General features: G+C 37.9%; 1 long non-coding RNA gene and 1 pseudogene across 1 annotated transcript in view; both read right to left on the bottom strand.

Moving 5' to 3' along the window:
* Positions 1 to 2,914: 2,914 nt before the first annotated feature.
* The window catches only part of LOC111768288 (uncharacterized), a 154,977-nt gene continuing 130,784 nt past the window's right edge, over positions 2,915 to 27,107 (bottom strand). Inside the window, exons 4-6 of the long non-coding RNA XR_011426783.1 lie at positions 9,231 to 9,405; positions 5,102 to 5,192; positions 2,915 to 3,788 (exon numbers count right to left, since the gene is read on the bottom strand). This is a non-coding gene — a long non-coding RNA (uncharacterized lncRNA). The remainder of the gene's footprint in view (positions 3,789 to 5,101; positions 5,193 to 9,230; positions 9,406 to 27,107) is intronic.
* EQUCABV1R-PS927 (vomeronasal 1 receptor equCabV1R-ps927 pseudogene) lies at positions 9,093 to 10,039 on the bottom strand (annotated as a pseudogene).

The following is a 27,107-nucleotide window of genomic DNA, read 5'->3' as shown; positions in this document are numbered from 1 at the left end:
GATGGCCTCTGAATTAGAGAGGTGTCAAGAAACACTCCCAGTGGACAGAACTTGTGTGGTCCATCTGGTTGGACACCTCATATGGGAAGAGGAGATGGCCTGGGGTGTAGCTCTACAATGATTCATGGGCAGCGGCTAGTAGTTTCCCTTTGCTGATCAAGGCCTTGGGAAAACACAGACTTGGAAACTTGGCGACGAGGAGGTCTTAAGGAAGGTGTGAGCGTGAACCTCGAAGAGTAGGGAGAATATGCAGACAGTCATTACCACACAAATGCCCACCAGAGGCATCCACATTAGAGGGAGTTCTCCATCATCAGCAGACACAGGGACCTCTCCTGCAGATGTCACTCAGCTTCTTTCCCAGCCTCCTTCATATTCGTTGTGATCGTGCACTAAATGGCCGTGGCGGCAGGGATGAGGCTCTGTGGGGAGTGGACATCAGGATCTTCTGCTCACCAAGGCTGGTGTGGCTACCACCTCTGCTGTGTGCCCAGCCTTCCAGCCACAGAGGTTGGTGCTGAGTCTCTGATATGGAAACGTTCCATGGAGACAGTTGAACATATTGACCTCTCCTGTCATGGCAGGAGGGTGATGTTTTATTCACCCAGGCAGACAAATTCTAAGTGTGGATATGACTTCTCTGTGCACAGCTCTTCTGCCAGCACAACCATTCACGAACTTCCAGAACCCTGTGGGCTTGGGCTGCTGCCGTCTACATGTTGTATATTCAATATACGAGCTCTTACCTCAAAGCCAGGTGAACATACCCGGAACCCAAGGGGAAGGTGGGCCCCTCCACGGTTACACTTAATAATCCACTTGGAGAATTTTTGTTTACTGTTTTTACAACCTTAGGCTTGGTGGGTTTGGCGGTCCTGGTGCCTCTGTATCAGCTTTAGAATCAGGCTTCACATAGAGCGGATCAGCTCCCACCCTCTCACAAGGGCACATCCGGCTAAAAGAAGAAATACCCTGTTTTTCAGAACCTAACAAAAAGTTTATTTCCCTAGTAGGCTCAGGATTGGTTCACATGATTATCTCTGAATCAGTCCATGTAGATGAGAGAAACATCCTGGCTCTGACCTGCTTCTATGTGCTCCTCCTGAATTGAGTGGTGGAGTCCGTGCTACAGAACCACACAGAGTGAGAGAGGGGAAGGACGGGCTTTCAGTGGGGAATTGAGGTGACTTTCCCCTGGAGCGTCTGCTATACTCTCTGACAAACTTTTAATTTCTGTAAAATGGCATAGCCTATGGTTACCTCTTCAGATCATCTATTTCTAGACCCTGTCTTTGTCTACGTGGGGGTACACACTTTCTAGGATCTCCAGATACCACATTCTGCATGTCTACATGTCTCTAATCCTCACAGGCCTCACTCAAAATTTCCATGATACCCTTGACGTACTCTGTCCTTTAAATACTGCATCTGTTCTTCACGGGATTCACCATATTTATCTTTTACATTTATTTGTTTGAATATTTTGTTAACATCTGGCTCTCTTCTTAGGCTGCAAGCTTTTGAGAGCAATGGCTGGGTATGTTTTGGTCACAAATTTGTCCTGTTTCCATGGGTGTATGCATATGTTCAAACCCATCAAGTTGTATACATTAAATATATGCAGTTTTTTGTATATTATTTACACCTCAAGAAAGCCGTTAAAAAGTAACAAAACAAAAAACATTTACCCTTGAAAGCCTTACTCGGTAGCTGACATATATTAAGGGCTCAACAATATTTTTGGATGAATATATATATAAATGAAAAAAATATGAATGACTGAAAATGACCTGTGTTTAGAATGAGCAGGGAAGTAGGGAAGAAATCCAGGGGAATAGGTGAGTTATCAGCTTCTGCAGACTGCAGGAGCACAGGTCAAGGCGTGTGGCTCAGAGAAATAATCCGAAGTAGGGTGACACGGCTCACAGCTCCTTGGACGTGAACGGGCTGACCACAGCTGAGAGCAGCTCTTGGATTCTCACAGTGGAACCAGAAGGGTAGAAAGGTCCCGCCTTGCCTTTCCCACTTCCTGCAGTAACTAGTCCAAGGTCCTACTTTTAGTGGGTAAAATTATTATCTGGGATAATGCAAATGAGAAATGATGTGGTGTCTTTGAGAAGTGCGAACTTTGGAAATTTTTGGAAATATTAATCCTTTGACATTTATATGTCCTATAAAGATCTTCTCCGAGTTCACAACTTGTTTTTTACCCTGTTTAGATACCTTTTCCAAACTTTTAAACTTTTTATTGTAGAGAACTTGAAATATAAACAAACCCAGAAAGAATGGTACAATATCAGCAAGAAATAAAGATGTAAAATTGAGGAAGTGTAAGAAATAAATCTGTAAAATTGATGGAGTATGGTAAAAATCCTTAGTTCTCAATTTGAAATTGGATTATCAGTGTAAACTCATATGTGTTTTTTTAAAAATATTTTTTAGCTTTGCTATAGAAAATGGCTAGAAATAACTACAAACCCAAAAGTAATGAGTTTTCTAGGACCCAGATTGGGATCTGTACAAACCATTTTTACTAAATGGTCCCAGGGCTTCTTGGGGAAGTGGCTGACTTCAAGTCTAGGCAGGAAACGCATAAGACGAGCTTGGACCTTCTTACACAAGGAGGCGTGGGTGCCGTGCTGTCAAACGCTGTGGGGTCACGTCCAAAGACCGGGAACCAGCATGAATAGGCTCCCGTTTGCCAAAGACAGGACAGGTTGACCATCAGTAAGCGTAATAATTGGAATATATTTTAAACACACTACATATGTTTAAATCTATGAGTTCTTAATGATACAAAATGGCTCTTCGATCCCTTGGGATGTTGCTAGGAAATAAAGTAAAATGGTGAAAACCAGGGTTGTCCCAGACCACTTGGGATGCGTGGATACCCTCTTAAATACACATCAATCAGTCACAATGTATGTACTTTATTTGGACCAGATTCAAACAAACTGGAAAAAAACAAAAACAACCTGGAACATGCAAACATCGAATACTTGATGATATAGCTAATTACTGTTAAATTTTTGGGTGTGATAATGATATTGTGATTATCTTTAAAAGAGAAAGTTCCTATATTTAATAGAAACAATGATTTTTTACTTACAAAGTATTATTAATGAGATATGTTTCAGCATAAGATGGGGGAAGTAGTGAGTATAAATGAAGCAAGACTGGCCATGAGTTGATGATTTTCAAAGCTTACTGAGCGCACAGCGTAATGAGTACATAGCTGATATCACACTACCCTTTCTGTTTTTGTTTACATTTCAAATTTTCTATAATAAAAAGTTTAAAAGTTGGAAAAATATACCATAAACACAGTATAAAACAACTTTCAAACTGGGAGAAGATATTTGCAGTGTATATAATTGGCAAATGATTAATATGCAGAACATCTAATGGACTTATACTAATAAAACTGTAAACAACCCAGTAGGAAAATGGGCAAAAGACATGGACAGGCTATTCAGAGAAAAAGAAGAAAGAATGTTTAATATGCATTTGAAAATATATTTATCTTCATTTTTTTTTAAAGATTGGCACCTGAGCTAACATCTATTGCCAATCTTTTCTTTTCTTCTTCTTCTTCTTCTCCCCAAGGCTCCCCAGTACATAGTTGTATATTCTAGTTGTAGGTCCTTCTGGTTCTGCTCTGTGGGACGCTGCCTCAGCATGGCTTGATGAGTGACGCCATGTCTGCGCCGAGAATCTGAACCAGCAAAACCTCAGGCGGCTGAAGTGGAGCGTGCAAACTTACCCGCTCGGCCATGGGGCCAGCCCATCTTCATTATTAACCAGAGAAATACAAAATCAAAAATAAAATAAGGTACAATTTCAAACTCAGCAGATTGACAAAACTTAAAAGCTTTGATCACGGTGTTGGCTAGAATGAAAACTCGTACACATTGCAGGTATGGGAGGCAAATTTATAGAGATATTTGGAAAAAATTTGGCATAAACTAATATAAATCAGCACAGGTATAATTTCAGAACAAGCAAATACTCTCAAAGGTATGTGCCCCAGGGAAGATATTGCACATGTGACCGGGAAACATCTAGAGTGATGTTCAGAGGAGCCTTGTTACAGGCGCATAGACAGAAGATTGGAAAAACACGTTATATTCATATGATGTCATTCCATGGAAGTGCTGATGGATCATAGCTTCATTAATCAACAAGGATAATCCTATGAACAGAAGGCTTTGCCTGGGGAGCAAGTCACTAGGAATGAAAATAGAATGATTCCGTACATATACACTGTGAAATTAATGAACTATCTTAATGACATTTAGTGTGGCTGTGCCCAGTTGTGCAAGCAGTGCAGGACAGGTTGCAGAGAGACCGAAGCAAAGATCTGGAGCAGCTACGAGACATAAGATTTATTGGGACTTACATACGGGGAGTGTCCGGGACAGCTGGCTGGATGGGGTTGTGCACTGCTACTGCGGGCAGGGAGGAGCTTGCTTACATAGGCCGGGGGCACAAAGGCTATGTGCTTGCCAAGAGGGGCCATGCCTGGTATGGCCAGCGTCCCCAGGAACGGTTCACGTGGAAGGGCTCTGTGTTCCTTTGTGATGTTCTTTGAGTGATAAGTTGACATCCGGGCTGGCCAGGCCCCGGATCCTTACAAATCCCAGCAGCTGGGTGCCCTGCCCAGAAGTTTGGCGTCCTGCCCATGAGGGGCCAGAGGGGCACAGGCTCTTAAAGGGCAGTTATTGCTGAGTAAGCATGACCCTGCACATACTTATAGACATATATGCCAACAACTTTAAAATGGAAAGCAAGGAGAATGGTTACAACAATCAAGATAGCGATTCATTTTGGAGAAGCGTTTTTTGGTTTAATGCGTTCAGAGAAAGATAGATGGGCTTCAAATATAGGAATAGATTCCCATTTTTTACAAGCCGAGTGGTGGTTTTAGTAAGGTTAATCCTATTTAATATAATAATTATTATTATTCTTTAACATATTCATTTCCCAAATTAAAAAGGTAAAAAGGGAAACAAAGATCCCTTGAATTTATTTTGGACCATTTGCAAGGTAGGTTTTTCCACATGGATGCCAATTGTTCCCCCATATTTGCCAAGTGATTTACCATGCCTCCGCCGTCACACACCAAGTCCACACCGACAGCTGGATCAGCTTCTTGGCTCTCTCTTCTGATCCATCGGTCTAACCATATAGGCCTACAGGAAAACCGCATGGTCTTACTTATTATAACGGGATGTTATATTTGATACTTATTAAGCCAAGCTCTTCTTATTTTTTTCTTCTTTTCACTCTCTCCATTCCTTACTATCTTCTTTTCTTCATTTTTCTTCTTTTTTCAATTTTCATTGTTACTTTGGCTCTTCTTTAATATTAATTTTAAGATCTGATTGTAAATTTCTAGTGATAACCCTGTTGAATTTTGATTGTTGATTAATTTGGATAATAATTGGTATTTTGGGGATTCTGTCTCTTCCTATCCATGAACACCTTGCCGTTTATTTGGGACTTCAATTGTGTTTTTATTAAGTTCTCCATTTAAGTTTGTGCATATTTGTCCTAGGTACCCCATAGGTTTTTCTGCCACTATGAATGGCAGCATTTTTAAAATTGCATTGTCTATTAGGTCTTATACAGCCATCTTGCTGAACAAATTTTATTCCTACAGATTTCTCATGCATATTGTTAGATGTTATATTTAGAGAATCCTATGATGGGAAATAATTAAAAATGTGAAATTTCCTTTCCAGTAGATTTCGGTTTTTTCCCTGTTTTAGTATACTTTTAGAAACTCCCTTACAATATTGAATGGTAAAATTTAATATCAGCACCCTGGTCTTGCTAATGACTTTAAAAGGAATGTTTCTATTTCTTTACCTGTAAAAGTAATGTTGTCTAAGGACATGTTTGCAGGTACATTTCGCCGCTTAAAGAAGTTGTCTTTATCTGGATTCCTAAAGCATGTTATCATAAGTGATTACCCAACATTCTAGATTACATTCTTCTGCATATATTGATATAATCAGATTTTCTTTTAATATGGTAATATGGTCACTTCCGTGGATAGATCTCGTGATGCTGAACTTGCCTTGCATTACTGGGATAATTTTTTCTTTATTATGTAGTGTTACTGTTAAATCATTATTGAATTTTATTTTCTGATATTTATTAAGGGGATGTTTCTCAATGTCCACAATAAAACTGCTATACAATTTTCTCTTATTGAACTGTATTTACTCTGTTTGGTATTATGATTATACTAGTCTGATGAAATGAGTTGAGCATCTTTCCATATTTAAAAATTATTTTTATTATTTATTTTTAAGAGTTTTAATATTTTTATTATTATTTAGGGATTGTTCATTCACAGTCTTTAAAATCTTCTACAGAATGGTCTGATCCTACGCTTTTTGTTCAGAAGGATTTCACTGTTCATTCATTTGCTTTAATGACTTGGTTTATTCAGGCTTTTTGTCTTCTTCACTCACTTCAAAAGTGACTGACACACTTAAACAGCTTGATCTAATGAACATATACAACATTGTGTCCCACAAAAGGAGAATTCGTATCTTCTTCTAGCACTCAAAGAATGACCATAAATTAGGTTGAACAGCTAACAAATTACACCAAACAGATATATAACAGGTCATACTCTCTAGGCTAAATATAATGACATAAGATACTACTAATAAAAGGATGGTCTAGAAAAATGGCGTATCTACTTTGAACATGTTAAATTCTATTCTACATGATTTTTGGATTATGAAGGATGTCAAAGTTGGACTTATAAATATACAGGGACAAATTTTCTGCGAAAATTTGTGTATTGGAGCTATATAACCTGAATTCAGCTTCCAAACTATTAGTTTTATAAACTCTGGAAGTAAATAACTCCACATATGCAAGTGTCTTCTTTGTTAAAATGGGGATAAGAAGTCCTAATGTCATGTAGAACTGAAAATAACGCATTTGCGGGTTGAATTTGAAGCACACCATAAAACTATATTTCTCATATTAACATATTAGAAAGAGCACAGGACATCACAAAATCAGTATTCTCAAGAGACACGGTGGCCTGACATAAAGCTTTATATAGTTAGTCTGAAAAGTTTTTCCTTATATGTAGAGCAGTGGCTCTTCTGGTAATAGAACAGTCTAGAGACACACGAGAACTTTGCCCACAAGCATGTAATAAGCCACGTCTAAAGGAACCTTCTTTTAAATGCATAACTGAGTTTACAAAATAGTGTGGGACATCCACAGGGGGCTAAAATGAAGAGGGAGCCGAAACCAGGAAGCGCAGGTTCCTCTTGGGTTATTTCCTGATAACAGGAGCCTGGGAACATGGATCTTAGCTACACAGACAAGAGACAATCTCATGCATCCACACAAGGCAGAAAGGAGGAACGAGGACTCCTACATAAGGCCCATGAGGATCGGTATCTTTAGTAAAAATGTGAGCTAGGAAAATCTGGAAAAGGAAGTCAGCAATGAAATTACTCTGTTACTTCCTTGGCTCCTTCTGGGGAACAAAATCTTGCTTTCATGTCAGTTGGGAGTTCAAATTTATCCCATGTGCAGAGTCCAGAAAAATCTAAACAAAAGATTAATCTGAAAATTCCCCACATTGGTGCCATATAATAGGAGGAAGAAAATTAAAATCCCCTCTGGATAAATACATCTCAACTAGGATGTTCAGTTTTCCAGTGTACTAAGATTGCCAAATATAGGCCCATAATCTAAAGTGAAAATGCTAAGAAGAGCCATCATAAACTAAAGTGGAATTATATTTCCATGGATATCAGATATCAGATATTCATAGAGAAAATTATTTTTTAAATGTTTAAATATATACAAAAGTTCATCAAATATGACCAAAATATGTTTTAAAAAAACAAACTCAGGAACAAAAAAATAAAATAAATGTAATACACTATTAAAGGATGCGTGAAATAGCAGTTTACACACAGGTGAAGAGAGAATTAGTGAACTAGAATATTAGACTGAAGAAACTATTCAGGATGTAGTTTAGAGAACAAAGAGATGAAAAATACGAAGATTAAGGGACATAGAGAATAAAATAATAAGGTTTAACACACATGGAATTGGAATTTCACAAGTAGTGAGTGGAGGAAAGGAAAACAAGTATTTGAAGAGATAAAGACATAGCTCTTTCCCAGAAAGGAAAATTACATGGATTGAGGCTTAATAAAACACATTATGTATCAATATAAACGTAGAAATGCTATCCACATGCAGATACATTTTAATGAAAATATAGAATACTTAAAAGTAATACAAGAAATTAAAACTAGCCAGGAGTGGAGAGAATTTCCCTAAAAAGGAGTAATATCCAGAATGACAACATAATTCTCAAAATCAACAGTGTAAACCAAAAGACAATAATAATTTCTTCAAAGTGCTGAAAGAATATATCAGCACACATAGCACTGTGTATCTTGCAAAAATATCTTTCAAGAAAGAGTACAACATGAAGACATTTTTAGACAAAAAATGGACAATGGGGGCCGGCCCCGTGGCCAAGTGGTTAAGTTCGGGTGCACCACTTCAGTGGCCCAGGGTTTCGCCAGTTTGGATCCCGGGTGCAGACATGGCCCCACTCATCAGGCCATGATGAGGCGGTGTCCCACATACCACAACCAGAGGCACTCACAGCTGGAATATGCAACTAGGTACTTGGGGGCTTTGGGGAGAAGAAAAAAAGAAGATTGGCAACAGTTGTTAGCTTGGGTGCCAATCTTTAAAAAAAAAAAAGGGACAATGTACCTCTAATAGAACTTCACTAAAAGAATTTTCAAAGAATGTAATGCTGGAAGAAAGAAAATAATCCCAGAATAAAGGTCTGAGATGCAAAAAGAAGTGGAAAACCAAGAAATTCATACAAATAAAAATTAATCTAATGGATATGGATATAGGGGAAATTCTCGACAATGTACTTGCTAGCCATGTATATATATCGAGATTACTCTGTTATGACAGAAAATTTGTAATCCCATATTAACCAATTTTTTTCAGAGAGAAAATTCTGTGAAACACAAAATTGTTCTGAGAGTGAAAATTTTATTCTTAAGATATTTCTATTGCTGTTTTGTTAAATGCTGACCTTTCCTCTTCCGTATGCTTTGCATAGTTTTTATTATTTGTTTCTCAGCCCTGATTAGCACCAAAGGGCTGACTGTGGCATAGCCATTGGCCCTAAGCATATGGATACATACCAGGATTGGGTCGTTTGTCCATGTCAGGCCTACGGAAGACGAAATGATGAAGTCCACACAATATGAGACCACAAAACAAATCACTAGCAGCAGAATCATCTGAGCCATCCTTATTTCTGGGGAGTTTCTTGGAGAGAGGCTTTTGCTGTGAAGATGCTGGGACCGCTGCTTATGTCTGGAAGAGAAGTATCATGTCTCCACTCGACAGGACCATAAGCCCCATGACGAAGAGATCCCTGAATGCCATCAGTGTGAAAAACAGGCCCCTGTGGATGTAGCTCATGGGTGAAAAGGAACAGCGCTCAGTGAGGACCAGAAGACTAGCCTGGGTCTCACTGGGCGCGCCCACAGTGTAGAGGAGCAGGTTGCTACAGATGACACGTTCAGGACCCATGAGAAGGGAAATAAACATAGGATGGGATTTGGAGATTTAGGTTTGAATTTAGCCAGCCTGGAGCTGCTGGGGCTGCTGGCGATGGCCTGAAGCACACTCAAGAGGCGGGCGGTACAAATGGAGAGAACCCTCAGTACCTTGTTAAGGAAGACAATCGCCTTACATTTGAAGTCACTCTGAATACCCTGTGCCCCCCAAATGTCCGTAGACACCAAGAAGCCCATGGTGAGGAGCATCATTATATGTATTATAGCCAAGTGAGTGATGGGAGGTCAGTGAGCTTGGGCGTGGGTCCCACAAGGAAAATTGACATGTGGAGGAAAAGGAGAAAGGTGTTTGCTGAGATCCCAAAGCCAACTTGGGGATAAAAGGCACTTTTTATGGCAATATAACTGGAATATTTGTTCATCTCCATGGGAACGTTAAAGCAAATAATATATTTCTGGAAAGAAAAATGAGATTCTGACAACAGCAGTGTTTTCATTGACGTGCTTGCATCACACTTTTCAATCTCTGGAATCACCACTTTAGCTAAAATAATTCTATATAATTATGACTTGCTCTTATTCAGCATTTAAATTTCAACTCAACATCATTCATTCCTCCAAGGAAATCACTTTTGTGTACTCCCTTTGCCTCCCAGTGGCCCTCACATCACGCCCTGCTCTGTGAGCCTGTGGCGCCAACGCTTTCCTTTATGGCGCACGTCACCCGGTTTAATGGGGAGCTTTTGTTTACTCTTCTGTCTCCTCTGCAAATTCCTCACGAGCAGAGATGCTGTCTTATTTGTATTTGGATCCACAGTATTTGGCACACTGCTGCATTCCTAAGAGTTGTCCACTAAAGCCTGTCGATGTCGATTTTTGGTGAGTGGAAATAAGAATCTTCCAGTTAATCCCAACAAGACCATTCTCAGGATTTATTTATAGAAGTGCAGAATCCAGGAGGGGTTTCATGGTTCGTACCCTAGATCCACATGGCCTTTGTTTAAACCTAGATTCCACCCCTTCCAGCTGGGTGAGCACTGTCAACTCACTTACATACTTTTGTCTCAGTTAACATCAGGAGTGAAAGGGGGACAGTAACAGTCCTTCTATCATAGCGTAGGTGGAGGATGCGTGAGTAAATATGAAAAGCATTTAGAAAATGCCTCATATATGAGGCGTTATAGAAGTGTTGATTATCAATTTATTATTTATCACCACCTAACTTTGGCTTGAGAGAGTTAACGTAGTATATTAAGGATTTCACAGCTGAGAAGAAATGACTACCATAACATCGGCCTCCTTTGACAAACTGATCCTCGCACCCCGGCAGTATTCTAGCTTTTTTTATTTTCCAGCGTCCCCAGAATATAGCTCTGGATGTTTCCCCCATTCACAACCCACTCCAGGAAAATGGAGATATCCGACAGGGTCTCCTTCTCAATGACCAGTAGTAAGAAATGCCACATTTAATGTTCACCTTTTCTCAGACCTGTGGGTTAGAGACAATGCCTCCACCACTGAATGGCGCCGGGCGTGCTTTACTGAAGATGTTTCCTGCAGGGTGTTCACTCACCCTCAGGAGAGGGAACCTATGCCTTCGAGTCCCCTGTAATTGATCTTTAATATTTACCCAGAGTTCTGTGGGACATGTTAGGAATCACAGTGAAGGGTCATGACCTGAATTCAGGCCTTTTACTCAATTTCTTTAATATAATCTATGCCTTAGCATTTTTGATCTTTATAACACTGTGAAAGTGATCATATTTCCCCTCAGAATCTCCCTGTGAACAGCCAAAATGATAGAATAACAACTCTGAAAATCTAGTATAACTCTCTAGTTTTATCAATATACATTTCTAAGGGAAATCAGAGATATTGAGACCATGTCCTGGACATAACGCTCATGAAATCAATGCCCAAACCACTGAGAGAAATAAAGACACAAGTGGCACAGCCAAGGGAGGCCAAACATGCCCTCCGTGCAAGATATAGATGCCACGTGACTAGGATAAGAACACGACACACCTTCGGATTAAACAAATGAAGCTGAATCCAGTGAAAGGTGGAGCTGACATTCTTCCTTGCTACTGCAATATTTACTACCCAAGGCATTTATATGTGTCTGGTGAAGAAGTAGGAGGACAGAAAATGGTACTGCAGAGTTGGGAGATGGGAAAACCAGAGGAACTCTATCATAAATATGATGTGAAATTTAGCTGGAAACCCAAACATCAAGTCTGGAGATGTTTTTGTAGCAAAGAACGAGTGGGACTTTTTACCAGACAACTTGCCAATTGTTTTGCATCTCAGCAGAGGGAACAGGTCACACACATTCTCACAGCAAGTGCAACGCAGCAGCCAGTTTCCAGGAGAACCAAGTATTTAAGATCACGGTCCAGGCATTGTAACAGGACCAGTCAAATTCGACCTGGCACATTCTGCTTCGTAACTGCAGCCGGCACACACATCACCAACAAGGAGAGAGGATATTCTGCCATGAATAAGTTTAAGAACATCTAGAAGTTTTCCCAGTCATGGGGCCACTATTTGAATGATACCAGGACGTCCTTTACCTAAGCTGTTTCTTACAGCGCATTCACTCAAGCCCTGAAAGACACTTAGCTGTTCAGGAGTGGTAGCCCACGCCTTCGCGTCTCCGCCAATAAATCTGTCCACGTTTGCCCACATTATGTTGTTAGATATTTGTGATCCAGGAAAGGAAGAGTCTCCATTATGATGACACTGTCATCACTTTCTTCTCCTTCAAAAGCACTTAATTACTGGACAACAGATTTAACTTACCCTATAGATACACCCCAAATTTGAAATTTGTGATAATTCAATGAATGGATTAAAATTTTACTTGGCAAATATTTTGGGAGGAAAGTTCTCAATGAGAACATCATCATTTGAAATTTGGGAGGAAGGAGCAGTGAAAAATCCTTTAGAAGATAAGATATTGTTGATCAAAATATAAAATATTTTCTCTAAATTATTATGAACTTCTTTTACTTATCACAGAAAATTCAGTGAAACTACAACGAAGAAATTTCTCGTCTTTAGTTCTAGAGGCTTTAGTAAATTTAATATAATAAAATATTCTAAAATGATAGCTGGAATTAAATTCTATATCCTCTCCTCCATGATTATGTTAGTAAAGAATAACTCTAATGTTACTTGATTGGCTGAGAGAAGATGGTCATTCCAGGTGTATGTCAGACAGCAAGGAAAAAATGTTCTCTAATGTAAGGAGAGGTAAATTGTAGCCAGATAATGGCCGCGGTGGTGATCCACAATGATATCACTCTGCCAAGCCAGGAAAATACCATGCCTTATTTTATCACAAATTTACATTTATTCTACTATTTTAGTGTCTCCTTACATCCCTAGAATGTTTTTAAAAGTATAAAATGTGCCTAAATTTAAAAGAATACATATGTGATAGTGAGAAGGAAGACTAAGTCATTCTGATATACTGTAGCCAACTATATTTTAAAGGAATGCAACGCCATTTTCATGTAAATATATACTACACATTTTATTTGAAATTATACTAAAAATAAGATTATATTAAATAGAATTTTTAGTATTTCAGGTATATCTTTGAGCTTGTGAATTACCAAAACAGGATATAAACAAATTTGTCATAGAAATGAATGTAAACCTAGGAATCGCTGGCTTTTTGAAATATTTTTACTTACGTGAGTCTTTATTCAAGAAAAATCACTCGTTTAAGATATGAGTCATTAAATAATAATGCTATGAAAGTGCAAGGAAGTTCTGCAGCACGTTCAAAATAAATGTCTGTGTTCTGGTTATGATTTAGTAAAAGTCAGGACTTAAACTGCCTTCTTCCCCACCTGCCTGGGAGCCTGCTCCGCCTCCTGGCCCACAGCCTCTGCCACTGAGATTTTCCAAATCTGAGCAGTCGAGACACTTTCCCAGCTGGATCTTTGCGGGGAGTCAGCGTATCTGAGTTCAGGCTACAAGATCTGATTGTATAGACAAGACGCCTTTAGCTCATCTCTCGGTAGACCAGTAATTTTGCCATTGCATCTAAAGTCTGACAACACCTGTCTTCTCACAGGGCAAAGGCAGTCCCCAGAGGAGAAGACGGATACTCCTTTCATTCTCAGGAAATGGTAAACAAGCAACATCTGGATGAAAACCTTTTAGGGTGTAGTTCTTAATTTCCAAAGCCAAATGAGCCTGGGTTGTTCATCAGGTGTCAATCATGGCAAACAAATCTAAGGCCCCTCCCACTGATGCAAAATTGCTGGGGCCTGGTGTAAAAGACAATGAAGTCTACAAAGCCACGTAATGTTACACGCAAATGAAAACCCATTTAAAATATGTCTCTTAGCTCTGTCTACTGAAAATAGCTAAAAGCAATGGCACCCTAATATCAGTGGATGGACCTCACAGCCAGGTTTGGGTTTCTAAATGCTGTGGTTCTGAGCAGGAAAATTGCAGATTGAATCGGGATGTCCTGTGCCAAAAAGAAAAAAAGAAACCAGTCAAAGACGACTTGGGTTGTTTCAAAGGGACGTGAAGGTAGATTAAAAGGGCCCCCACAGGCCCAATCTTAGGAGAATTGGAATATCCTAAGGAAAAATGACTGTAATTTATGGAATCAACATTAATGTATATTTTTTGAAGTTCAAATTAAAATAATTTCCATAAAAAGACATGAAAGAAAGGAAATTAATTGGCCATATTACATATGAATATTAAACCAACTCTTTCTATTTAAGATTAGTAATTAAAGGAAAATATTAGATATTTATTTTACCTTTCCAAAGCAAAATGTACCTCAGGATAACCAGATACCTCTAGTCATTGTTATCAAGGGAAAGCTCTTAAAAATCAGTGCCATCTAGTGACCCACACGGCAATCCCTAAGGAAAGAATTGCTTCAGCTTAGGGGCTAAAATGGAGGCTAACACCATGAGCTGAAATGTGCAGGGGAAGCTGGGGAGCCATGGCTCTCAGGCATCACCAGGCGCATGACCGGATGGCTGCAGCGGGAAACACACAGCCCTGGAATGGATGGGTCTGGCTGCCACCACCTTTCAGATCAATCCTAGTGCCAGAGACTGTGGGGCAACCAGACATTACGTGGCTCCTCATGTGATGTGGAACAGCATATACAGCTACCATGAAGTGTTCTTGCTGAAAGAGTTTGACTTGAATCTAATTAAGGCTTTATATACAGCCTTAATTATCTTATCTTCTTCCTGAAGGTAGAGGAGATTAATTATAGTAATTAGCCGATGTATTTTTATTATTAAAGGAAAAAGCCATTATGGAAACTACATCAGCCAAATCAGTTCTTTGAGATGATTTTACCAGCTGCTAGCGACTCTGTTTGGCCAAGAAGAGACTTCAGATGTCAGTCACCCGATACTCCTTCCCCGCCAGCTTAGTAATAGCGAAAGGGGGCATCCTGCCTGCTAGCTTTGGCTGAAACAATTAAGGGGCACTAATGACTAGCCCTTGTCAGGTGCCTACCCCTGACTAGATACTATTGTGAGGACAAAGCGGAACTCGGTTGGCCAGAATTTATTCACAGGCCTTTATCTCTGCTTCTGCTAAGTTAGTGTCAGCCACAGTCAAAACCCAGAAATGGTTTGCCCAAAGCAAAAAGGGTTATGCTATTAGAAAAATGAAGACATACTATTCGGCAGAGAAAAGCACCAAATATCTACTGCTCCAACTCTGCTCAACTACTCTGTTTCATAATAAAATTAGCACAAAATATTTAACTAATGTGTACCGGCTGACCGCTTTACATGAATTCTCTTGCTGAATTCCCACAAAAGCTTTGCCAGGTAAGAGAAAGTCTTCTCCTTTCATGTGTAACGCAGTGGAAGTGAGATGGACTATTTTGCAAACCGTCAGATCATTTTCTCGAAAGGATGGAGTTAAATCACTTTGGAGCGTATTTCTTTACTATTTTAGAAATCATCAGTTATGGAAATGTGAGTTAAGAAGCCACTCTTGTTCGGTGGAAGAGGGTATCAAAAACCTGTGGGCACTGAAACAGCCTGTCCCCTCCCCGAGGCCTTTGGTTCACTATCTCCATAAAGAGAGTGCAAATTGCAAAAATGGGTTTGGTTGACCTGCTGGAAGGAAAAGGCCACCGAGACCTCAAAGGCAAACACACTAAAAAGGAGGCAGAGTCTGCGCAGGTGACTAAGGCTCAATACCAAGTCACCGTGTGCATCAGGCGAGCTGGTCCTAGCATAGTGTGGCTGAGGCTGGGTGCTCCCCTGGACCTGTTTATTTCTTTGTTTTAATTACTAGGCTTAAATTTTTTATTGAGATATAACATTAGTTTCAGGTGTGCAATGTAATAATCCAATTTATGTATATATTTTGAAACGATTACCACCATAAATCTAGTTAACATCCGTCACCATAATAGCTACCAATTTTTTTTCTTGTGATGAGAACTTTTAAGATCTACTCTCGTAGCAACTTTCAAATATACAATACAGTATTATTAATATGGTCACCATGCTGTCCATTACATCCCCAGGACTTATTTATTTTATAACTAGAAGTTTTTACCTTTTGACCACCTTCACCCATTTGGTCCACCCCCCACCCCCCACTTCCGGCAATCACCAATCTGTTCTCTATGAGTTTGGGGTTGCTTTTTTTTCAGATTCCACATATAAGTGAGATCATATGGTATTTGTCTTTCTCTGTCTGACTTATTTCACTTAGCATAATACCCTCAAGTTCTATCCAAGACGTTGTAAATGGCCAGATCTCCTTCTTTTTTATGACTGAGTAATATTCCACACATATATACACCAAAATGTCTTCATTTATTCATCCATCCATGGGCACTTAGGCTGTTTCCATGTCTTGGCTCTCGTAAATAACACTGCAGTGAACATGGGGGTGCAGATATCTTTTGAGTTAGTGTTTTATTTTGCTTTGGGTAAATACCCCAGATCATGTGGCAGTTCTGTTTTTAATCTTTTGAGGAACCTCCATACTGTTTTCCATAGTGGCTGCACCAGTTTGCATTCCCACCAATGGTGCACAAAGCTTCTCTTTTCTCCACATCCTTGCCAACAATTGTTATTTTTTGTCTTTTTGATAACAGCCATTCTAACAGGTGTGAGGTGATATCTCATTGTGGTTTTGATTTGCAATTCCGTGATGTTGAGCACCTTTTCAGGTACCTGTTGGCCATGTGGATGTCTTCTTAGAAAAATGTCTATTCAGATCCTCTGCCATTTTAAAAAATGTACTTTTTTTGTTATTGAGTTGTAACAGTTCTTTATATATTTTGGAGATTACCCCTTTATGGGATACATGATTTGCAAATATTTTCTCGCATTTGGTAGGTTGCCTTTTCATCTTGTTGATGGTTTCCTCTGCTGGGCAGAAGCTTTTCAGTGGGATGTAGTCCCACTTGTTTATTTTTGCTTTTGGTGTCAGATTAAAAAAATCATCGCCATGTCCCATGTCAAGGAGCTTACTGCCTATATTTTCTTCTAGGAGTTTTATGGTTTGAGATCTTACATTCAAATCTTTAATTTGTTTTGAGTTGATTTTTGTGTATGGTATAAGATAGGGGTCCAGTTTCATACTTTTGCACGTGGCTGTCCAGTTTTCCCAGCACCATTTGTTGAAGAGACTGTCCTTTCCCCATTGTATATTCTTGGCTCCTTTGTTGTAAAGTAATTATTATATATGCGTGGATTTAATTCTGGGCTCTTTATCCTGTTCCATTGATCTATGTCCCTTTTTATGCCAATACCATACTATTTTTTTTAAAAAGATTGGCACCTGAGCTAACATCTGTTGCCAATCTTCTTTTTTTCTCTTCCTCCTCCTTCTCTTCCTTCTTCTTTTCCTCCCCAAAGCCCCCCAGTACATAGTTGTATATTCTAGCTGCAGGTCCTTCTGGTTGTGCTATGTGAGATGCTGCCTCAGCACGGCCTGATGAGCGGTGCCATGCCCACCCCCAGGATCTGAACTGGTGAAACCCTGGGCTGCCAAAGCAAAGCACATGAACTTAGCCACTCAGCCGTGGGGCCGGCCCCTACCATGCTGTTTTGATTACAATAGCTTTGTAAGATAGTTTGAAATCAGGGAGTGTGATGCCTCCAGCTTTGCTCTTCTAGCTCAAGATTGCTTTGGCTTTTTGCGGTCTTTTGTGGTTCCATACAAACTTTAGGATTGTTTGTTCTATTTCTGTGAAAAATGCCACTGGGATTTTGATAGGGATCACACTGAATCTGTAGATTGCTTTGTGTAGTGTGGACATTTTAACAATATTAATTCTTCCAATCCTTGGGCACAGAATATCTTCCCATTTCTTTGTGTCTTCGATTTCTCTCATCAATGTCTCACAGTTTTCAGTGTATAGGTCTTTCACCTCTTTGCTTAAATTTACTTCTAGGTATTTTATTCTTTTCGATGATATTGTAAATGGGATTGTTTCCTTAATTTCTCTTCTCTGATAGTTCATTTTTTAGTATATAGAAAAGCAACAGATTTTTGTATACTAATTTTGTATCTTACAACTTTACTGAATTCATTTATTAGTTAACACGGTTTTTGGGTGGAGTCTGAGGGTTTTCTCTATATAATATCATCTGCAAATAGAGACAGTTTTACTTCTTTCTTTCTGATTTGGATGCCTTTTCTTTCTTTTTTTTTTTTCTTTCTTTCTTTCTTTTTTTTTTTTGGCCTACTTGCTCTGGCTAAAACTTCCAATACTGTGTTGAATCAAAGTGGCGAGAGTGGCCATCCTTGTCTTGTTCCTGATCTTAGAGGAAAAGCCTTCAGCTTTTCACTGTTGAATATGATGTTAGCTGTGGGTTTGTAATATATGGCCTTTAATATGTTGAGGTATGTTCCCTCTACACCCACTTTGTCAAGAGCTTTTATCATAAATAGATGTTGAATTTTGTCAAATGCTTTTTCTGCATCGATTGAGTTGATCATTTGATTTTTATCGTTCATTTTGTCAATGTCATATATCACATTGATTGATTTGCAGATGTTGAACCATCCCTGCATCTCTGGTCTTCTGCTCATGTCTTTGGCTTTGGTATAAGGATAATACTGGCCTCCTGGAATGAATTAAGTGGTGTGCCCTCCTCTTCTATTTTTTGGAAGAGTTTGAGAAAGATTGGTGTAAATTCTTCTTTAAATGTTTGGTAAAATTCCCCAGTGAAGCCATCTGGTCCTGGACTTTCCTTGGTTGGGAGGTTTTTGATGACTACTTCTATGTCTTTACTTGTTATAGGTCTGTCCAGATTTTCTATTTCTTCTTAAACTCAATTTTGGTAATTTGTGTGTTTCTAGGATTTTGTCCATTTAATCTAGGTTGTCTAATTTGTTGGCATACAATTGTTACTGGTATTTCATTATAGTCCTTTTTATCTCTGTAGAGGGGTGGTAATGTCCCCATTTCCACTTCTGATTTTAGTTATTTGCATCTTCTCTCTTTTTTTAAAAGTGAGTTTAGGTAAATGTTTGTCAAATTTGCTGATTTTTTCAAAGAATCAAATTTTAGTTTTGTTGCTTTTCTCTATTGTTTTTCTGTTCTCCATTTTGTTTATCACCACTCTAATCTGTATTATTTACTTCCTTCTGCTAGATTTGGGTTTGGTTTCCTTTTCTTTTTCAAATTCCTTAATGTGTACATTTAGGTTGTTAATTTGAGATGTATCTTCTTTTAAATGTAGTCTGTGTACTGCTGTCTGAATCCCCTAAGTTTTGTTTTCTTGTGTTTTCATTTTCATTCATCTCAAAGTATTTTCTGATATTCCTTGCGATTTCTTCTTTGACCCACTGGCTATTTAGGAGTGTGTTTAATTTCCACATATTTGTGAATTTTCTAGTTTTCCTTCTGTTATTGATTTCTAGCTTCATTCCATTATAGTAGGTAATGATACTTTGTATGATTTCAATCTTTTAAAATTTATTGAGACTTGTTTTGTGGCCTAATACATGCTGGAGCATGTTCCATGTGCACCTGAGGAGAACGTGTATCTGCTGTTGCTGGGTGGAGCACTGTGCGAATGTCTTCTGTTAGATCTAGCTGATTTATAGTGTTGTGCAAGTCCTTTATATCCTTATCCATTTTCTGGATGGATGTTCTATCCATTGTTGAAAACGCAGTACTGAGGTCTCCAACTCTTATTGTAGAATTGTCCATATGTCCCTTCAATTCTGTCAGTGTTTACTTCACATATTTTTTTGGCTCTGTTTTTTAGTGCATGTATATTTATGTGTTATATCTTTTTGATGAATGGATCCTTTTATCAATATACAATGTCCTTATTTATCTCTATTAATTTTCTGCTTAAAGACTTTTTTGTCTGACATTACTATAGCCACCTGGATCTCTTTTGGTTACTATTTGCACAGAATCTCTTTTTCCATCATTGCACTTTCACCCTATTTGTGGGACTGAAGTGAGTCTTTTGTAAGTAGCATATGGTTGGATCATATTTTTAAAATCCATTATTCTAATCTTGGCCTTTTGATTGGAGAGTTTAATCCATTTACTTTTAAATTAATTACTGATAAGAAAGGACTTATTTCCGCCACTTTTCTATTGTTTTCTATATGTCTTACACCTTTTTTTTGTTTCTCATTTCCTCCACTACTGCCTCTTTTGTGTTTAATGATTTTTTTGGTAATGTTTGGTTTTGATTCTTTTCACATTTTCTTTCTATCTTCTAAAAAATATTTTCTTAGCAGTTACTATGGGGGTTACAATTAGCATCTTAAATTTAAACCAATCCAGTTTGAACTGATACCAACTTAGCTTCAACATCATACAAAAACTCTGTTCCTATGTAGGTTTCCCTTCCCCCTTTATGTTGTTATTGTCACAAATTTTACCTTTATATACTGTGTCCATTAACATACACTTATCATTATTGTCTTATGCATTTGTCTTTTAAGCCATGTAGGAAATAAAAAGAGGAGTTACAAACCAAAATATAGAATACTTGCTTTTACATTTACCTGTAGGTTACCTTTACTGGAGGTCTTTATTCATATGGCTTTAAGACACTGTGTAGGGTCTTTTCATTTCAGCCTGAAGGACTCCCTTTAGCATTTCTTATAGGGCAGGTCTCCTAGTAATGGATTCCCTCAGCTTTTGTTTATCTGCAAATGTCTTGATTTCTCCTTCAAGGATGGCTTGAAGGATATAGGATTCATGATTGACAGATTGTTGTTTCTTTCAGCACTTTAAGTAGTCATAACAATGGCTTCTGGCATGCATGTTTTTTTTTAATGAGAAATGAGCTGTTACTCTCATTGAAAATTCCCCATATGTGATGAGTTGCTTTTCTCTTGCTTCTTTCAGGATTCTTTCTTTGTTTTCGGCTTTTTTATGGTTTCATTATACTGTATCTCAGTGTGGATATATTTTAATTTATTCTACTCTGAGTGTGTTGAGCTCCTTAATGTGTATATTCATGTCTTCCATCAAACATGGGAAGTTTTTGGCCATTATTTTTTCACACATTCTTTCTGCTCCCTTCTTCATCTCTTCTCCTTCTTGGGCTCCCATTATGTGTACGTTAGTAAGCTTCGTGGTGTCCCACTGGGTTTGCAGGCTCTGCTCATTTTATTGATTATTTTTCCTTTCCTTCCCTCAGACTGAATATTTTCAACTGGCCTATGTTTGGTGGTTCTTCTGCCTATTCACATCTGCTATTGAAACCCTCTAGAGAAATTTTCATTTCAGTTATTGTACTTTTCAATCCGAAGTTTTGGGTTGGTTCCTTTTTATAATTTCTATCTCCTAATTGGCGTTCTCGTTCATTCTCTTGGTTTTCTTTAGTTCTTTGTTCATGATTTATTTAACTTTTTGAACATATTTAAAACACTTGATTTAAAGTCTTTGTCTAGTAAGTCTGATATCTGTGCTTTGTCATGGAGAGGTTTTAATTTTTTCTGTGAATGGGCCAGATTTTCTCACTTCTTTGTATAGTTCATGATTTTTGTTTAAAACTGGAAAGTTCGAATATTATGATGTATAACTCTGGAAATCAGATTCTTCCCACTCTGCGTGGATGTAACTGTTTGTTTAGTGACTTTTCTAAATTATTTTTTAAAGTCTGTATTCTTTGTCGTGTGTGGTCTCTGAAATCTCTGTTCCTTTATCTTGTGTTCAGGGAGTGTCTTTTAAATTTTTTTTATTGAGGTAACATTGACTTATAACACTGTATCAATTTGAGGTGTATGTCGTTATATTTTACCTTCTGTATAGACTATATCATCTTCCCCACAGGCAGTCTAGTTGCTGTCCTTCACCATACATGTGTCCTTTACCCCTTTAGGCCTCTTCTCACCATCCCCCTACCCTGGTCAGCACCAGTCTGTACTCTGTATCTATGTATTTTTTGTTTGTTTATCTCCCACATACGAGTGAAATCATATGGTATTTGCCTTTCTCTATCTGACTTAATTAGCATAAGACCCTCAAGGTCCATCCATGTTCTTGTAAATGATAAGATTTCATCTTTTTTATGGCTGAGTAGTATTCTATTGTATATATACCACATCTTTTTCTTCTAACACATTATTTTTATTTTTTATGTTATTGAAGTCACATTGGTTTGTAACATTACATAAATTTCATGTGTACATCATTATATATTGACTTCTGTATAGACTGCATCATGTTCACCCCTAAAAGTCTAGTTTCTATCTGTTACCGTACATGTGTGCCCCTTTACCCCTTTTGCTCTCCTCCCCATCCCCATCCCCTCTGGTAACTACCCATCAGTTCTCCATATCTATGTGTTTATTTTTTTGTTTACCTTCCATATATGAGTGAAGTCGTATGGTAATTGTCTTTCTCTGACTTATTTTGCTTAGTATAATACCCTCAGGGTCCATCCATGTTGTGGTAGATGGCATGATTTCATCTTTTTATGGCTGAGTAGTATTCCACTGTATCTCTATACCACATCTTCTTTATCCATTCACCCTTGATGAGCACTTAGGTTGCTTCAAAGTCTTTACCATTGTGAATAAGGCTGCAGGGAACATAGGGGAGCATATATATTTTCAAATTAGTGTTTTCAAGTTCTTTGCATAAATACCCAGAAGTGGAATAGCTGGACTATACAGTATTTCCATTTTTATTTTCTTTAGAAATGTCCATACTGTTTTCTACAGTGGCTGTGCCAGTTTGCATTCCCATCAGAAGTGCATGAAGGTTCCCTTTTCTCCACATCCTCTCCAACACTTATGATTTTTTTTTTTTTTGATAACAGCCATTCTAACAGGTGTGAGGTGCTATCTCATTGTGGTTTTGATTTCCATTTCCCTGATGATTAGTGATATTGAACACCTTTTCATGAACCTGTTGACTGTCCATACATCTTCTTAGGAAAAATGTCTGTTCAGCTCCTCTGCCCCATCAAAAAATGTATATATACTTTTTGCTATTGAGTTGTAAGTGTTCTTTATATATTTTGGATATTAACCCCTTATCAGATACACGATGTGCAAATATTTTCTCCTGTTCAGTAGGTTGTCTTTTCATCTTGTTGATGGTTTCCTCTGCTGTGCAGAAGCTTTTTAATTTGATTTAGTCACACTTGTTTATTTTTGCTTTTGGTGTCAGATTTAAAAAACTATCACCATGCCCTACACCAAGGAGCTTACCACCTATGTTTTCTTCTAGGAGTTTCATGGTTTCAGGTCTTACATTCAAGTCTTCAATCCATTTTGAGTTAATCTTTGTGTATAATATAAGATAATAGTCTACTCTCATTCTTTTGCATGTGGCTGTCCAGTTTTCACAACACCATTTCTTGAAGAGACTTTCCGTTCTCCATTGTATGTTCTTGGCTCCCTTGTCAAAAATTAGCTGTCCATAAATGTGTGAGTTTGTTTCTGGGCCCTGAAATCTGTTCCATTGATCTTTGTGTCTGTTTTTCTGCCAGTATCATGCTGTTTTGATTCCTATAGGTTTATAGTATGTTTTGAAATAAGGGAATGTGATACCTCCAGCTTTGTTCTTTTTTCTCAGAAGTGCTTTGGCTATTTTGGGTCTTTTATTGTTCCATATAAATTTCCAGATTGTTTGTTTTATTTCTGTGAAAAATGTCATTGGGATTGCCTTGAACCTGTAAATTGCTTTAGGTAATATGGACATTTTAACTATGTTTATTCTTCCAATCCATGAGCATGGAATATCTTTGCATTTCTTTATGTCTTCCATTTATTTCAATAATGTCTTATAGTTTTCAGTGTATAGATCTTTCATCTCTTTGGTTAAATTTATCCCTAGGTATTTAATTCTTTTTATTGTGATTGTAAATGGGATTTTATTCTTGATTTCTCTTTCTGCTAGTTTCTTGTTAGAGTATAGAAATGCAACTGATTCTTGTACATTGATTTTGTACCATGAAACTTTACTCTATTTGTTAATTATTTCTAATAGTTTTTGGGTGGATTCTTTAGGGTTTTCTATATATAAAATCATGTCATCTGCAAACAGTGACAGTTTTACTTCTTCCTTTCCAATTTGGATACCTTTTATTTCTTTTTCTTTCCTAATTGCTCTGGCTAGGACTTCAATAGTATGTTGAATAAGAGTGGGGAGAGTGGGCATCCTTGTCTTGTGACTGTTCTTAGAGGAATAACTTTCAATGTTTCACCATTGAGTAGGGTGTTAGCTCTGGGCTTGTCATATATAGCCATTATTATGTTGAGGTATTTTCCTTCTATACCCATTTTATTGAGATTTTTAAATCATAAATGGACGCTTAATCTTGTCAAATGCTTTGTCTGCATCTATTGAGATGATTGTGTGATTTTTATTCTTCCTTTTCTCAAGGTGGTGTATCATGTTGATTGATTTTCAGATGTTGAACTATCCCTGCATCCTGGAATAAATCCCAGTTGATTGCGGTGTACGATCCTTTTAATACATTGTTGTATTCAATTTGCTAATATTTTGTTGAGAATTTTGCACCTATGTTCATCAGTGATATTTGCTTGTAATTTTCTTTTTTTGTGTTGTTTTTGTCTCGTCTTGATATCAGGGTGATGTTGGCCTCATGAAATGAGTTTAGAGGCGTCCCATCCTCTTCAATTTTTTGAAACAGTTGAGAAGGATAGGTACTAAGTCTTATTTGTGGGGCTGGGCTGGTGGCATAGAGATTAAGTTCACACACTCCACCTCGGCAGCCTGGGGTTCACAGGTTCAGATCTTGGGCACAAACCTACACACCACTCATCAAGCCAGGCTGTGGCAGCATCCCACATATAAAGTAGAGGAATATTGGCATGGATGTTAGTTCAGGGACATCTTCCTCAAGCAAAAAGAGGAAGATTGTCAACAGATGCTAGCTCAGGGCCAATCTTCCTTACACACACACACACAACTTTATAAAAAATCTTCTTTGCCTGTTTGTTAGAATTCACCAGAGAAGCCGCTTGGACCTGGACTTCTGTTTTTGGGAAGTTTTTGATTTCTGTTTCAATCTCTTTACTTGTGATTGGTCTATTCAGATTATCTATTTCTTTCTTATTCAATTTTGGAAAGCTGTATGAATCTAGGAATCTATCCATTTTTTCTAGGTTATCCAATTTGTTGGCATATAGTTTTTCATAGTATTCTCTTATAGTCCTTCATATTTCTGTGGTATCAATTGTAATTTCTTCTCTTTCATTTCTGATTTTTATTTATTTGAGCCTTCTCTCTTTTGTCTTAGTGAGTCTAGCTAAAGCTTTGTCAATTTTAATTTTTGTTTATAGCTTCAAAGAAAAAGCTCAGTTTCATTGATCTGTCTATTGTCTTTTAGTCTGTTTCATTTATTTCTGCTCTAATTTTTATCATTTCCTTCCTTCTACTGATTTCAGGCCTTGTTTGTTCTTCTTTTTCTTGTTCTTTTAGGTGTAGTGTTAGATTGTTTATTTGCTATTTTGGTATTTTTTGAGGTAGGCCTGTATTGCTATAAACTTCCCTCTTAGTGCTGCTGTCTGCATCCTGTAAGTTTTGGTATGTTGTGTTTTAATTTTCATTTGTCACCAGGAATTTTTTGATTTCTCCTTTGATTCAATAGTTGTTCAGTAGCATATTGTTTAGTCTCCACAAATTTGTGAGTTTTTCAGCTTTTTTCTTGTGGTTGATTTCTAGTTTTAAAGCATTGTGGTTGGAAACGATGCTTGGCATGATTTCAATCTTCTCAAACTTATTGAGGCTTGTTTTATTTCCCAGCATATGGTCTGTCTTTGAGCATGTTTCATGTGCACTTGAGAAGACTGTGTATTCTGCTGCCTTTGGATAGAATGTTCTATGTATATCTATTAAGTTCATCTGGTCTAATGTTTCACTTAACGCCAACGTTTCCTTGTTGATTTCTGTCTGGATGACCTATCCAGTGATGTAAGTGCTGTATTAAAGTCCCCTACTATTATTGTATTGCTGTCAGTTTCTCCCTTTAGTCTGTTAATAACTGCTTTATATTCTTTGGTGCTCTTATTAGGTGCATATATATTGATAAATGTTATATCTTCTTGATAGACATGATATAATGTCTATCTTTGTCTCTTGTTATCTTTTTTGCCTTGAAGTATATTTTGTCTGATATAGTATGACTACACCCCCTTTCTTTGGTTGCCATTTGCTTGGAGTATCAGCTTCCATCCCTTCACTCTTGGCCTATGTTTGTCTTCAGAGCTGAGATGTGTTTCCTGGAGGCAGCATATTGTTGGGTCTTGTTTTTTAATCCACCCAGCCACTCTGCGTCTTTTGATTGGTGAATTCAATCCATTTACATTTTGGGTGATTGCTGATATTTGAGGACAATGCTGCCATTTTATTTTTGTTTCCTGGTTGCTCTGTATTTCTGTTGCTGCTTTTTCCTTGTGTTTCTGTCGACGATTTCAGTTTGGTGGGTTTTTGTGATGTGTTTCTCAGTTTCTTCTTTTTTTAATATTCTGTGACTCAGTTCTGAATTTTTGTTTTGTGGTTACCATGTGGTTTCTATGAAAGTTCTCACAAATAAGGTAGTCTTTTTTTGCTGATAGCTTGTTATCTTCATTTGCCTCTTAAGGTTTTGTCCTTTTCCTCTTTCCATTCCATATTTTTGTTGTCACAAACTATCTTTTCTTGCACTATGAGTTTGTCACCAAGTTGTAGTGGTTGTAATGCTTCCCTTCCCTTTAAATTTTATGTTCTAATGAAATGTGTACTATCCCATTCTGATATGGATTTGCAATTTTCTGGTTCTGGTTCTGTCTATCACCTTGCTCAAAGCTTTGTATACTTTTGACTTTTTGTCTCAGGTAGGAGGGCTCCTTTCAACATTTCTTGTAAAGCAGGTCTAGTGGTGATGAACTCCCTCAGCTTTTGTCTGTCTTGGAAAGCCTTTATTTCTCCTTCATATTTGAAAGATAACTTTTCTGGATAAAGTATTCTTGGCTGCCAGTTTTGACCTTTCAATATTTTGAATACATCATTCCACTCTTTCCTGCTCT

The sequence above is a fragment of the Equus caballus genome, chromosome 16 (genome assembly GCF_041296265.1).
Source record: "Equus caballus isolate H_3958 breed thoroughbred chromosome 16, TB-T2T, whole genome shotgun sequence".
NCBI classification, from domain to species: Eukaryota; Metazoa; Chordata; class Mammalia; order Perissodactyla; family Equidae; genus Equus; species Equus caballus.
Note: the sequence above shows the minus strand (reverse complement) of the source record. Positions and strands in the feature narration are given on the sequence as shown.